Consider the following 14,655-nt stretch of genomic DNA (forward strand, 5'->3'; position numbering starts at 1 on the left):
CTAGGGGCCGGCAAGTGCCTGCTCGGGCCCCCGCGCCCACAGCCGCGCCGGCGGCTTCCCACGCACGCGCAGTCCGCTTCAGCCCTCTGGCTCCTTGACGTCATGGGACGGACTTTGTTTTCCCGCCCGGGGGTTTGAAGCCTGAAGGCTACCGCAGCCGCCGAGTGAAGAACTTGGATTGGATTCCGTTCCTTCGTATTCTCCAAGGCTGAAAACAGTAAAAAAAAAAAAAAAAAAAAAGTGGCAGAGGAGTAGGAGTAAAGCCCTAAATCCTTCAAAAGAGACATTTCCAAGAAATCTGCCAATTATCTCTTATTAAAAAAAAAAGTCATCAGGGCAGCCCCGGTGGCTCAGCGGTTTAGCGCCGCCTGCAGCCCGGGGCGTGACCCTGGGCTCCCGGATCGAGTCCCACGTCCGGCTCCCCGCATGGAGCCTGCTTCTCCCTCTGCCTGTGTCTCTGCCTCTCTCTCTCTCTGTCTCTTTCATGAATAAATAAATAAAATCTTACAAAAAAAAATCTGGGTGGCTCAATCCACTATTTGCCTGCCTTTGGCTTAGGTGGTGCTCCCGGGCCTGGGATGGGCCCCCAAGGGGCTCCCTGTCCAGCGAGGAGTCCGCTGGTGCCTCTGTGGCCCCCCCTCCACCGTGTGCACTCTCTCACGGCCTCTAAAATAAATAAAATCTTTTTTTTTTTTTTTAATTTTATTTATGATAGTCACAGAGAGAGAGAGAGAGGCAGAGACACCAGCAGAGGGAGAAGCAGGCTCCATGCACCGGGAGCCCGATGTGGGATTCGATCCCGGGTCTCCAGGATCGCGCCCTGGGCCAAAGGCAGGCGCCAAACCGCTGCGCCACCCAGGGATCCCTAAAATAAATAAAATCTTTAAAAAATAAATAAGATCTGCATCATGGTTTCGTAAAGGTAGTCTTTTTAATAACACTTTAATTTCCCTAAAATGTTCCTAGAAAAATTTATGTGCCGTAGAGTTTCTGTGGTTTCCAATGATCAGACCTCTTATCTTCAGGGGTGTTAGGTATCCCATTTTGAGAAGCACAGGACTAGGTTTCCTAGTTGCCATTCAGAGGCAAAGTACTGATTTATGCTCTTCCACATGGCAAGGAATACATCCGTATATTCTTACGAGGCTGCAAGAAAAAAATACAGAGACTTCACTGAGAAAGAGCATAGCACTATAGACATAGACATTAACACGATAATAGACAACATTATGGGCAATTTTATGCCAACGAATTTGACACTGAGGATGAGATGGACAAATTCTTTGAAATATACATCAAAACTGAAACAGGATGAAACTTTACTAATAAAGAAATGGGAGTTTGTTCAACAAACTTCCCACAGAGATAATTCCAGGCCCAGATGGTTTTAGCGGTCGAATTTATCAACCGCTTAAGGAAGAAATAACACCAATCTTGCACAATTTTTGTTCAGAAAATAGAAAGGGAAACATTTACCCTCTTATTTGGGACTAGCATGACACTGATAACAAACCTGAAATAGATACTACCAAAAAAGAATTTATACATCATTATCCACATGAATCTAGAAACACATATGTTTAATGAAACATCAGCAAACCAAATCCAGTAAATTAGGTTTTGATCAAGTTTGGTTTATTCTAGGAATGCAATATAGATTTAACATTTGAAAAGCAATTACTGTTGTCCACCATATTAAAAAACTAAAAAAACCTTTGTGATAATCCCAGTAGATGCAGAAAAAGCACTTAAATTCCACATGTATTAATGACAAGAACTCTCAGAAAATTAAGACTAGGAGACTTCCTTAATCTAGTAAAGGGCATCTATGAAAATGTACAGCTACTATCATACTCAATGATAAAATATTGGCTACTTTTCCTCTAATATCAGAAACAAAGATGCCCAGTCTCATGACTTCTTTTCAATATTTTACTGTAGTTCATAGCCATTAACATGAGAAAAAGAAATAAAGGATGTAATAATCAGGAAAGGCATAACAGTCTTTTCAGGTGACACAATGGTTTGCATAGGAATCCACAAAACTACTAGAGTAAGTGGATCTAGCAAGGTCTTAGGATTCAAGGTGGCAGAGAAGTAGGAGTAAAGCCCACTATTTGCCTGCCTTTGGCTTAGGTCATGATCCCAGGGTCCTGGGAGCCAGCCAGGCACCCTGAAGCCCACTCCTCTGCCACACAATAATTTTAAAATAAATGTATTTTTATTCAGTGGCAGCAGATACTAGTTTTAATTTTAATAATAGCTTAAAGGTATAGAGACATATAGGCTAGAATATAATAACTTATCATATTTGTAATAATTGTAACAGAAGAAGTTATATGGTTAGCAAACAATCATGTCAAGACACTCACATCATCAGTTACTAGGGAAATACAAATTGAAACCACAGCGAGATGCCGTCACATACTAATTAGAATGCTTCAATCAAAGCCTGGTAGTATCAAGTGCTGCTGACAATGTGGATCAATTGGAACTCATACACTGTTGGTAAGAATACAAACTGCTACAACCACTCCAGAAAAGTTTGGCAGTTTCTGATAAAGTTGTGTCTCCTCTTAATATACGACCCACCAATCCTACTCCTTGAGATTTACCTGAGAAAAATGAAAACCTATGTTCACATTTAAAAATGTGTGGGGCCACCTGGGGGGCTTGGTCAGTTAAGATCTGACTCTTGATCTCAACTCTTGATCTCAGGGTTGTGAGTTCAAGTCCCATGTTGGGCTGCATGCTGGACATGGAGCCTACTTTAAAAAAAAAAAATATATATATATATATATATATATATATATATATATATATATTTATATATACATACATTTATATATGTATATATAAATGGCTCTAGTAGCCTTACTGATAATCATCCAAACTTGGAAATAAGCCAAATTTCCACCAACAGATAAATGGATAAGTAAACTGTGATATATCCATACAAAGAAATATCACTTACCAATATAAAAGAGTTAACTCCTGATATATATATATATCTAAATCTAAAATAAAGAAAGCCAGACTCAGAAGGCTACATAATGATTCTCTTTATAGGACATTCTGGAAAAGACAAAATTATAGAGACAGAAAGTAGCCCAGTTGCTGCAAGGACTGCAGATGGAGGCTCACTACAAAGTGACATAAGTGAACTTTGGGGGGGGATGGAATGGTTCTACAATATCTTGCTGGTGGTTGAGTGCATGCCTGTGTTGTCAGTCAAAACACACGATCAATATATTAAAAAGAATAAACTTTCCTGTATGTAAATTATACCTGAAAAAAACCTGACAAAACTATTTTCTTTCCATATATTAGCCAAAATTAGAACATGAAAGTTAAAAATATGTATTTTAAAAGGCTCTTAATAAATGCTTATTCAAATAAATTCAACTACAAAAGTCCTTCAATATGAAGGTAGAATAAAGAACTTTGAGGCCATCAAACTAAAGTGGAAAAGAACTAACAAACAGAATGCCCCTCAACCTCCCACCCTAGGACGATGGTGAGGACAACCAAAGCAATCCACAAGTCCTGGCTGCTGCACACAAGAAGTTTACTATTATCTCTTAGTATAGACCCATCCTGAGGAAAATACAATTTTACCAGCAAAGGAACTGACATTTATCACTTGGAACTCCTAAAAGAAATATTCTTACTGTGTATTATCTATCCCCAAGTAAATACATACAGAGGAGACTGTTAGGGTAGGGCAAGTTTCCATTATGCTATAGGAACACCACAGCCATGAGTATTCCTCTGTAGTTAGAAGGCAACATATTATTAAAAAGTAAAGAAAATGAAATAAAAACCATTAAGAATTATTTATTGTTCAACCCTCAGTTCTTGGTTATCAATGCTGGTTTGAAAAGCCCATTAATGTTGGTTGGTATACATTTCAGTGCTGGTTAAAGATTCCCTCAGGAGTGGATGGCTTTCAGCTTTCTTCATAGTGAATCAGATTTTTTATTCCTGTTTATACGTCCAGTAGCCAAAATGTGGCTCTCAAATGTTCAGCTGTCTCTGTTCACCTAAGTTTTCATTGTGTTCTTTTAAAACTGCATCAGAGAGAAGTAACAGAGTATGTGAAATGGTTGTGAATGCAATGCTGTTTCCATTCATTCATCCATCCATCCAATGTTTGTTTAGTGTCTACTATGTGCCAATGACATGCGTGAACGCTCATCTGTAATAAGGTTGCATAGTAATTTATACTATGTTTAGAACCGTGCCAAGTATTGTATTCTTATTGATCATCAGCAACATGCAATGCGGTATTTTCCAACGAGAAAACATAGGCACAGAGAGGTGAATCTGTCTAAGGTCACAGAGGAAGTGAGGAGCACAAATAGAATTCAACTCAGCCATTCTGACTTGGAATCACTAGTGTACTCTGATGAAGCTGAAGAAGCAGCCAGGACCAGATCATGCAGGGCATAAGGATATTTGAACTTCTTTTTAATGGTAATAGGAAGACTTTAAAAGTTTTTTAAGCTGGTCAGAAATCTACTGTAATTTTCATGTGACTAGTCTGGTTGCAGCATAGAAAACAGGTTGGAAGGGCCTGGTACAAAAACCTATGGTCTCCCAGCTCTGGAGGTCATAAATCTAAAATGAGTCCACAGGGCTGCATTCCTTCTGGAGGCACTTGGGAAGAATCTGTGTTTGTTTTGTTTTGGGTCCTTTCCAGTTTCTAGAGTTTCCTTCTCTGCATCTTCAAAGCCAGCAACAAAACCTCTTTCTTCTCTGACCTCCCCACTACCTCCTTATATGGATCTTTGTGATTACATTGAGCATGCTGGATAATCCAGGTAACCATTGAAAGATCCTCACCTTAATCACATCTCCAATGGAAGGTGATTCGTATGCAAGCTCTGGGAATTAGGAGACGGACATCTTTGGGGGCCATTATTCAGCCTACTGCAACCTTCAAGTGTGTGCTTTCGTGGTTCAGGGGATGGGAAGACATGAGAACACTAAGGATCATCATGTGACAAAACAGCTGGTCGGTCAACTTAATACATTAATTGTATCAACCTTAATGCTGAATATTTTCTGCATTTGTTCCTGTTTCTGGTTTTAGGCAGAGGATTTGATTTCAGGGAAAAACAGGTGGCTCAACAGAGATAAAAACCATTAAATAACAGATGATAACCCTCAGATCAGAGCTCCCCATCCCACCTGCCAGCACCCAGCTCCTATGGCATCAGTGTCCTTAATACATCACTGCTCCAAAGAGCATCTGCATTTTGAAATATGACAGAGAAGGGAAAATAATGCTTCGCATAAAGATAAGAGTTTATAATAACAGTTTAGGCTCCTTGAGGAAGATATTTGAAGCAATATTAAGACAAGCCATATAAAAACATAATTTTGACCTAATTCTAATATTCTGCAATTTGGGAGTGAGGCTGGTTAAACCTCAAACTCCTCCCCTATCCTCACCCTCTTTTTTTTTGGGGGGGGGGGTAGGCATAAGGAACACTGAGTCATTTGTTTAAAAGACATGTTCTGTTTCAAGAATGTGTTCTTTCTTCGAAACAACAAAAAGTACCTCTTTAAAGGAAAAGTCATTCACTCATTTTGTTCTCATAAAAGTTTAATAGAAGCCAACTAAAGTTTAAGATCTCCCAGAGGACAAATAAAGAGATTTCTCAGAAAATGTAGAATCGCAATTTTCATTGGTGCTAGGGGATTTTACACACAAATGCAATTTTATTTTACATTTAAAGGAGGTAAGTAAATAGACAAATCAATTTTAGCTGTTCTGAAATTTCATACTGGGTCATTAATTTTAAAAGATGGGACTTCAATAATAGTAAAAGAACAGAGGCCCAAGGGTAAAAACTGAGAATAACCACCTTCAAAATTCTGACTTATCAGCAGCCTCAGATCAGAACCAAGTGTCTAAACCAGCTTCCTTGTGATGTTCTCGGTTGCTTTCCTGCTTTCAAATAGAGAATCATATGGAATTCCCTATTGTAACAACACAAACTCCCTCTTCTTTCCTTAAAACTGGATACTCTGACGGATTCTGACAAAACCAAGCTGGATCAAATTAAGACCAAATTAAGACCTGCCCTCGCATCTAATGGTGGAGACAGAGATATAAACATAATATTCAGTAGGTATAAAAACAATCTCCGCTGTAGAATGAACACTCCCCTCGGGAGAAAGAGTAGTCAGAGAGGTCTTCCCACAGGAAATGATGTTCAGACTTAACCTGAAATAATTGGAAGTTTCTCAAGAGGAATCTCTTCCCCGCCCCCCTTACCCCCCCACCACCACATAGGAGATTTATTCCTTGTTATGTACTTTGTTACACTGTTTCTCTCAAAATAATTATGACGATTACACAACTAAAGTGTTGCCATGGTCAGCAACGTGACTGGAGAGCATCACAACCAAGCTAGGGTGAATTCTCTGAGTTTCAGTTTATTCATCTGCAAAATAGGTTTATAGGCCTGTGATATGATAATGTGTATGTAGCAATTGACAGCTCCAGGCATGAGGTAAGTTATTTCCTGATTGAAATAGAATACTAATTTATATGAATAAAGTAAGCTTAATTGCATAGTTCATTTGTTTCCATATTCTGGTTGATTTTTTGTATCTGGCTTTGCAAGCAAAGAGTTGGTCCTTGCAAAATTATTTTGTAATATGTACTTACAACAAACCATTATGTTATACATCAACTTATATCACATTATATGTCGGTTATATCTCAATACAAGTAAAAAAATAATAAAAGCAATAGTAAAAAAAAATGATTACTAACACAAGATTCCTAAGCTACTGAGATTCTTTATTGAATAAAGATATGCTTTTAATTTTAGCTATGCATGGTAAACCTACACATTGATTTTATGCTGGAATTGTTCTAATAACTACCTAGGATTCTATTTAAATCCTGTTAGGACATCTTTTTTTTTTAATTAACAGTTTTATTGAGATGTATTATCATAAACTTCTCCTATATCAAGTGGTTTTAAGCTTAGTCACCGAGTTGGCAATCATCACCACAATCCAGACATTTTAATTACCCCCTAAGAAACCCCACCACCATTGGCAGTCACTTCTCACTTTGCCCACACTCCCCCTTCCCAACCCTAAGCAATCACTAATATACTTTCTATCCCTATGAATTTGCTTATTCTAGACCTTTCATATAAGTAGAATCATAAAATATGTGGTCTTCTGTGAACCGACTTCTTTCACTTAGCTTCAGGTTTTCAAGGATCATTCATGTCTAGCATGTATCAGTAGTTTGTTTCTTTTTTACCGCTTAATAACATTCCATTGAATGGATATTTATTAATTTTATTTTTATTTTTGAGAGAGAGAGAGCGAGCCAGGGAGAGGGGTGGGAGAGAGAGAATCTCCAGCAGACTCTCGGCTAAGCATGGAACTTGACCTCACAACCCTGAGATCATGACCTGGGCTGAAACCCAGAGTCCATTGCTTAATGACTGAGCTGCCCAGGTGCCCCTCCATTGCATGGATATACCACATATTCTTTATCATTGGTTGATAGACATTTGTGTTATTTCCATTTTTTGGCTGTTACTAATAATGCTGCTATGAAACATTCACATACAAATTTTTATATAGATACAGGTCTTCAATTCTTTTGGGTATTTGCCTAGGAATGCAATTGCTGAGTCATATAGTAATTCTATATTTAACTTTCTAAGAAACTGCCAGACTGTCTTCCAAAGCATCTGTACCATTTTACATTCCCAGCAACAGTCTATGAGAGTTCTAATTCTCCACATTCTCAACAACACTGTTAGTTGTCTTTTTGTTTTAACCATCCTAGTGGATGGGAAGAGGTATCTCCTTGTGGTTTTGATTTGCATTTTTCCAATGGATGATGTTGAGTACCTTTTCATGTATACCCTGGCTATTGGTGCATCTACTTTGGAGACATGTCCATTCAAATCGTGAGTCCATTTTTCCTCAGGGTATTTGTCTTTTCATTGGTGAGTTCTAAGATTTCCTCATTTTTTCCTGGTTGCAAGTCCTGTACCAGATATGTAATTTGTAAATATTTTCCTCCATTCAGTGGGTTGTCTTCACTTTCTTTCTTTGCAGCACAAAAGCTCTTAATTCTACTGAAGTCCAACGTATCTACATTTTCTTTGTTCTGGAATCATGTTTAAGGAACCACTGCCTAATGTGAGGTCACTAAGATTTATGTCTATATTTTCTTCTAAAGAGTTTTATAGTTTTTAGTTCTCACTTTTAAGTATTTCACTTCCTTGGAGTTAATTTTGGGGTATGGTATGAGGTAGGAGTTGAACACCATTCTCTTGGATATTCACATGTTATTTGCTAAAAAGACTGTTTCCTTCTCCACCGAATTGTCTTGGCATTCTTGTCAAGAATCCATCAACTGTAAATGTGAGAGCTCATTTCTGGACTCTCAGTTCTATTCCACTAATCTGTAGGCCTCTAATACTTTATTTTTTATCTAAATTTATACAGAATAAAATATTTGCATATATAGGAGCATAAGAAGAAAATGAAGGGATATGTTAATCCCAGTGCAGTAGATAAGCCATTGGTTCCAATTCATCACTGCCCTCTAGCAACTGTACACATCCACACCCTTATCATGGCCTTATCATGTGGGTGGAGTAGACTGTGGGCCGGATCCATTTGACTCTGGGTGTGGCCATGTAATCTGTTTTGATTCCTGGAATGTCAGTGAATGTGACTTAATTCTTGAAATAGACTTGCACAGTTTGTCCTGCTTTCTTGCACTTTTGCTATCACCATAAAAAGAATCCTCCTTGGGTAGCCGTTGGTTTCCAAGTGAATGGCAGATGCTTAGAATATGCATGGCCCCACTCTGTGACCTGGAGTCCAGCCAAATTTAGCCAGAGTCTAGTCAAAACTCAGACATTTGGGAAAGAAATAAATGCTTATCAATGTTTACCACTGTGGTGTTTGTGGGTGGTTGTTCTGTAGCAATAGCTAACTAATAACCTACTACTTAGAGATAACCACTCCTATCAGTTTGGTCTTTTGATCAAAAATGAAATTATGAAAAAAATCTATATCTATCTATCATCTATTCTCCTATTGTTTTTACTTAACATTTTACCATAATATCCTGTTATGAAAAGTTCTCAATAAACACTCCTTTTATTAACTACATATTTCAACCTTTGAAAGTTATTTTTCTGTCAACCATCCCCATATTAGTTTAACATTAAAAGTAAAGGTAAAATGAATTTCACTCTTTTTCTCTCATATGAGTCTTGGTCTCCATTTCACATTTCTATGGAATGGATTTCTAGAAATAGACACCTTTAGTAAGCTTCTATAACCAGAGTCCAAGGTGGAGCCACTGAATCCTGAGATCCTTCCTGTTGTCCTATTCATATTTTCACCTATACTATTTGGCTGAACCCAGATTCCTTTTCTTCTACAAGAATACAGGCAAATTTGATTTTACTTAAAAAAATATTGTGAAGGATTCTTTCAGCATGTTCCATTATACTATCTTTAGACGCTTACAGTTTATTCTAAAGAAGAAATCTGTTGCCACAAAAAGTAAATGATACAGAGCCCTCATTATCCTTCAGGCTACAGTGGAAATAGGACATGGAGACAAAAATGTGAGCATACTTTTTAAATTATTATTGATAGAGTTGATAAAGGATCATATAATCCAAGAAGATGGTATCCAGGGTAGGAACCAGCTCTAACTTTCTTTATGTTCTTAATGGTGCCCAGCACTGTGCATAGCTGCATTCAGTAAATATTTCTTGAGTAAATGAATATAAGAAATATAGAGAACGTGAAAGTACACTTTCAAGCCAGAAATTATGGCCCTTGCAATGGTTAATAACTATTTTTAGGGCTTCTATAGTGACAAGTATGCTACATCTAAAATTAGATATGTAGGATGCCAAAGAGTAGGTCCGAGGCAGATACTCTATCTCAATTTTTCTGGGTGCCTTCTGAGCAAAAAAAATGGATCTCTCTCTCTCTCTCTCTCTCTCTCTCTCTGTTCCCTCTGCCACTTTCCCCTTCCCCAGGGAAAATCACAATTTTTCAAGTCATCCAAAAGGATTAATCTTATTTCATTTTGGCAACTGCTCCAGCAGATACTTTAAGAACCCCACTCACTGTCCTTACACATTATCTACACGGAGCCTCCTGGGAAATATTATTCAGGGTACTTGGGATTCCTGTCTTGCAAACAGAACTGATCTCACCTGGCAGCTGCTTCCTGGCCCCCCCGCTCCCCTTCCTCCTGCGTTGGCTTCTCACAAGCCATTGTCGCTCAGCTCCTCGGGCTAAGAGAGGAGGTCCTCTTACAAAGGCAATGACTCATACCTGGCTCAGACACTTTACAATAAGTGCTATTCTTACCCATGGACACTCCAGGTCACATTTTTTTTTTCCTTTAGCTTTGCTAGTCTATCACCTCAAAATTCCTGGACAAAAATGGAGCAATAAAGGAAAAAGCTACTACTTAAATTAATGCATACTGAGGTGTCAGTGGAAGTGCTCTGCAGAGAACTGGGAGATGACAGGAGGGAGGAGGTCCTGGGCAGTGCCACAGCCCCAACCGCCACTATCTGTCACAATTTGTATAGGACAAGCCAGGCTACAGCTGCCAGCAATTTATTACACTAAGAAACTCTCCCTACCCTGGTACACACAACTATTTGTGAATGCAGGACCTGCTAGCAAAGAAGAGAAAGACTAAGGCATTCTCTTCAGATTGGGAAGTGTGGCTAAAGCTCAGCATGCAGAGAAACCTAATAATTCCACATGCCCCATTCTTCGTGTTGTATCACCTGCCTGGCACTGTGTGGGTGACAGAGGTGCAATACGTACCTTAGCTGAATGAGGCCTCTAAAGAACTTAGAAATGCCATGCTTGAGAGTCCCTGCAGAAAACTTGATGACCTTGTCACCCAGAATAAATGTTACTCTCAGCTCCTGAACAGAGCCAATCATCTTGAAAGAGAATGAACATGCAGACGAGACCGTTATCAGATAGTGGCTATCTGGACAAGAGAGATCCTTTCATTTCATTCATTTGGGAGTTGCTGCAGAGACTTGTCCATAATTGCTCTGGCAAATGCTCCTGGACATTTAGAGAAACTCTGTTGCCATCCCACGATAAAGCAAACTGCCTGTGAGTTTGTAACCATTACAGCTGTGATGATGAAACAGTAAAGAAGAACCGCCTCTAAGTCAAAAAGTGCACCCAGAGATAAGATTCATTTTCAATGCCCTTGCAGCTGCTTCTGATGGCATGGCCAGCGCACTTCTCACGCAGTGGGGATCCAAGGCTGATTCATCGCAAAGTGAGCAAATGCCTTTTTTTCTCTAAGATCACCCCATGCTCCACCTCCTAATAATTTCATTACGTGGGGAATTGAAGGGAGGAGGACAGGAAAAGTGAGAAATAATGATTTATAAATACATGGCAAACTTTTAAATAAAAAGGGGAAACAAAACCACTTATAACTATTATTAGCAGGGGCAGAACTAATAATGGTGCTATAAAACATCTATCAGGCAGGTCATATCGATTCTGGGCATAGTGTTCTATTCTTGTGTCCTTATAACTCAGCTAAGTAACTGAGGAGGGCAAATCCACGGCAAGGTGAGTCATACTAACAAAACATCTATGGTTTTTGTTGACCTTTATACAGGGGGGCTTGTATTGCTATTGCTGCAGATACTTTGAGGATTAAAATGAAAATATATACTCTGCCAAGATCTATTTAAAAACACCGGAGTTTAGAAAACAAGGTGTAGGAGTTAATGAAACATCTTGGTGAGGATGTTTCAGAGTTAATTTAAAAAGCTACAAATTAAGAAACAACAGCAAAAAGGAGATGATTGCATTGCTTCTAACTGAAGGCATTCCACTTTTTTGTTTCTCCTGGGGGTTCTGGGATTTTCAAGATTATTTGACCTGACATGAGACGTACAATAATTTGAAGTATCTAAAATATAAATAGCTAAAATATCTCACTTGATTTTGTTAATTATTTTCCCAAAGCAACATAAATTTCTTTTTACATACATAGGAGAAATGGATGAAAAATTTTAAAAAGCGGAAGAAAAACAAAAATCCCTCAATCCCCCACGAGCCTAACATTCATAAACACATGAAAAGTGACCACTTTTATGGCCATATTGATTAATATATTTGATACTCAATTTAACGGATTATCATGCCAAAAATTTCATTGCCTGGTACAATTTTTATTTTGTATGAAAGGTTATGTGCTCTTTTGTAGTTATTGAAAAATATATTAATGTATGTAGCTATTTGTTCATTTAAAGTTTGCACTTCAAAACACAATAAAGATTTGGAAATCAAATCACCTCATTTGTTTTCATTACTTGAACTGCTACTTGGGGAAATTTTTAGGCAAGGTACCAAATGTATCACACGTCCCACCAAACGGACCAGGCTTGTTAATATGCTCCCAGCCTGCTGTGCTCTGGCCTCTTCGTCCCCATGCTAGGTTTTACCCTACCGAGCTGGACTTGGTATGCTAGTGTATTAATTTGCTTCTCTTCTTTCCAGGGCCAGGCACATTTAGCATCTGCCCTGTGCCTGACACAGTGCTAGGTGTTGGGGCTGCAGCCAAACGCACAGACAGGATGAATCTGGTCCTGGCCCTCTGCTATTGAGCATGGTCATCGGAAACAAGAGGATCACCAGATCCAGGTATGCCCAGGAATGGGGGATCACACAGGGGATAGCAAGTCTCATCATATGGGATTAGCTGGGAGACATTTTAACCACCGTTGGGAGATTAGCAGCCAAGTCCTTCTTCCTGCATCTTCCAAATGTTCAGGTTGATGGCTCCATTTCTACCTTGGCTGAAGATAATTTTATGTCTGTATAGGGCAACAATTTGAATCCATGTGTTACATTTTATGACTATTTCAGAAAATTAACCGAAATCCAGGAATAGTAAGAAAAAAATTGCATGCATTCTATGTGGTCCTTATAACTCATTTATACTTTTAGGAAGCCTGCACAGTTTTTCATTTGGGGGTTAATGCAACATACCTAAGTGCTAAAGGTGTCATTTGCATTTTACACCTTGGTGTATTTATTTATTTTTCATCCCTCAAGAGATGAGTTTTATTGCTGATTACAGGGAAAAAAAAAAGAGGAAGTAAAAAAGTAAACTCTTTACTTTTAAGAGCCTAACAGAGCATGAATCCTCTCAGTTGCTTTTCAATTTCTATGCACTGAGGTTGAGTCTGGAATTAGGTGTCACCACAAGTGACTCAAAAACGCTCTAAAAACAGGGTTGCATACACAACTTTGGTTATAAAACAAATGCCCCCCAGCAAGAAAAAAAAAGTTGAAAAGAAAAAAAGAGGGGAAAATATTCTTAAGTCTGAACTTCAGTAGAATTTAACAAATTCTTAGGAACACTGGGGAAATCCATTGCCAATTGCCAAAACTTTACCCAACTTTCTAGATACATCTATGGTACAAGAGGTTGTACTCCTGTTTTTTCCCAAATTTCCAACATAACACTGGAAGTCAGATTCTTAAAGAGCACTCGAGGAACTTTAGGTAGCCTCAATGAAATGTCACATGAACAAGAAGCCTATGATATCTCTAAGACTTGAGTTTGTATTTGTGATGATTGTAAGTAGGCCCATATTTGCTTCATTCTGCTCAATTTGAATACTATTTTAACAACTTGATAGCTTTCTGGTAAATTTTAATTGGCAGCCATGAGAGGTAGTTCATCACATTGTCATTTTGATATATTTTTTTAAGCTAGAGAGGTAGTGAAAGGTTGCCCAGCTGACATCTTTTTAACAATATATCTTTGGGTTAAAAACATGACCCAAAGAGATTTGGGTCGTTTTTCCAGCAATGGTAATTGCTATGCCTGGGACCAGATATATAAGGGGCCATGGACAAAGGCTGGAGGAGCTTTCAGGGAACAGACCAGAGAATGAACAGGGTTACAGAAAATACGAGTCAACTGCCAAAGCTCCAGCCTTGGGGGTAGTTTATCTGGCTTGGGGGGAGTTTATCTGGCTCACAAAAAACTGTAATCCGCACTAATATTTTGACTTCTATTTGAGTATCTTGTGTTGTCTACAGGACACATGGTTTGTTGTATCACCTTTTTGAATGGAAAATATCACAATGAGATGTGAAAAAAAGCATATGACTGTTTTACAGCAAAAAAAAATAATCATTGAAAAAGTTTTGAGTGATTGAATATGAAAAATAATTCTATTTCCTGTAGCTGTAGCATCAGAATACATAACAAATTCTAGGGGAGGGTGCTTGGTTATGTAAAATATTCAATTATCTCCCCACTTAGATATTCAACAGTTTTATCTCTTCAATTACTTAACTGTGAAGGACAAATAGGTATTTGGTCATAACATATTAATTACTTTGTCAGTCAGTACAAGTCACTAGGAAATAACAATCTTGCATTTTTTTTTCTGACCTAGAATCCCTCTTAATGACAATTAGTGCAAAGTTAGAGCATATATAACATCATTTCAGGAAATGCTGACATTTCAAAGACATGACCTTCTTACAGAGGAAACTGTCTTTGTTGTCATTTGTTAAGGGTTTTTTTGGTTTTATTTTTGTATCTTTGCTTCT

General features: G+C 38.3%; 1 protein-coding gene and 1 long non-coding RNA gene across 3 annotated transcripts in view; one reads left to right on the forward strand and one right to left on the reverse strand.

The window, feature by feature from the left end:
* Positions 1–912: 912 nt before the first annotated feature.
* On the reverse strand, positions 913–10,342 carry LOC144289694 (uncharacterized). The gene is made up of 2 exons (XR_013357595.1): positions 10,242–10,342; positions 913–1,146 (listed from the first exon to the last, which is right to left on the reverse strand). It is a non-coding gene; the product is annotated as an uncharacterized LOC144289694 (long non-coding RNA).
* Positions 10,343–11,101: 759 nt separating this feature from the next.
* IL5RA (interleukin 5 receptor subunit alpha) overlaps positions 11,102–14,655 on the forward strand; it is a 70,463-nt gene continuing 66,909 nt past the window's right edge. The window contains exons 1-2 of one of the 2 annotated variants that reach the window (XM_077858033.1): positions 11,102–11,344; positions 12,583–12,726. The gene's annotated coding sequence lies outside the window, so the exon portion shown is untranslated. The remainder of the gene's footprint in view (positions 11,345–12,582; positions 12,727–14,655) is intronic. The other variant, XM_077858032.1, reaches the window with a different exon arrangement.

The sequence above is a fragment of the Canis aureus genome, chromosome 19, assembly GCF_053574225.1.
Source record: "Canis aureus isolate CA01 chromosome 19, VMU_Caureus_v.1.0, whole genome shotgun sequence".
NCBI lineage: Eukaryota > Metazoa > Chordata > Mammalia > Carnivora > Canidae > Canis > Canis aureus.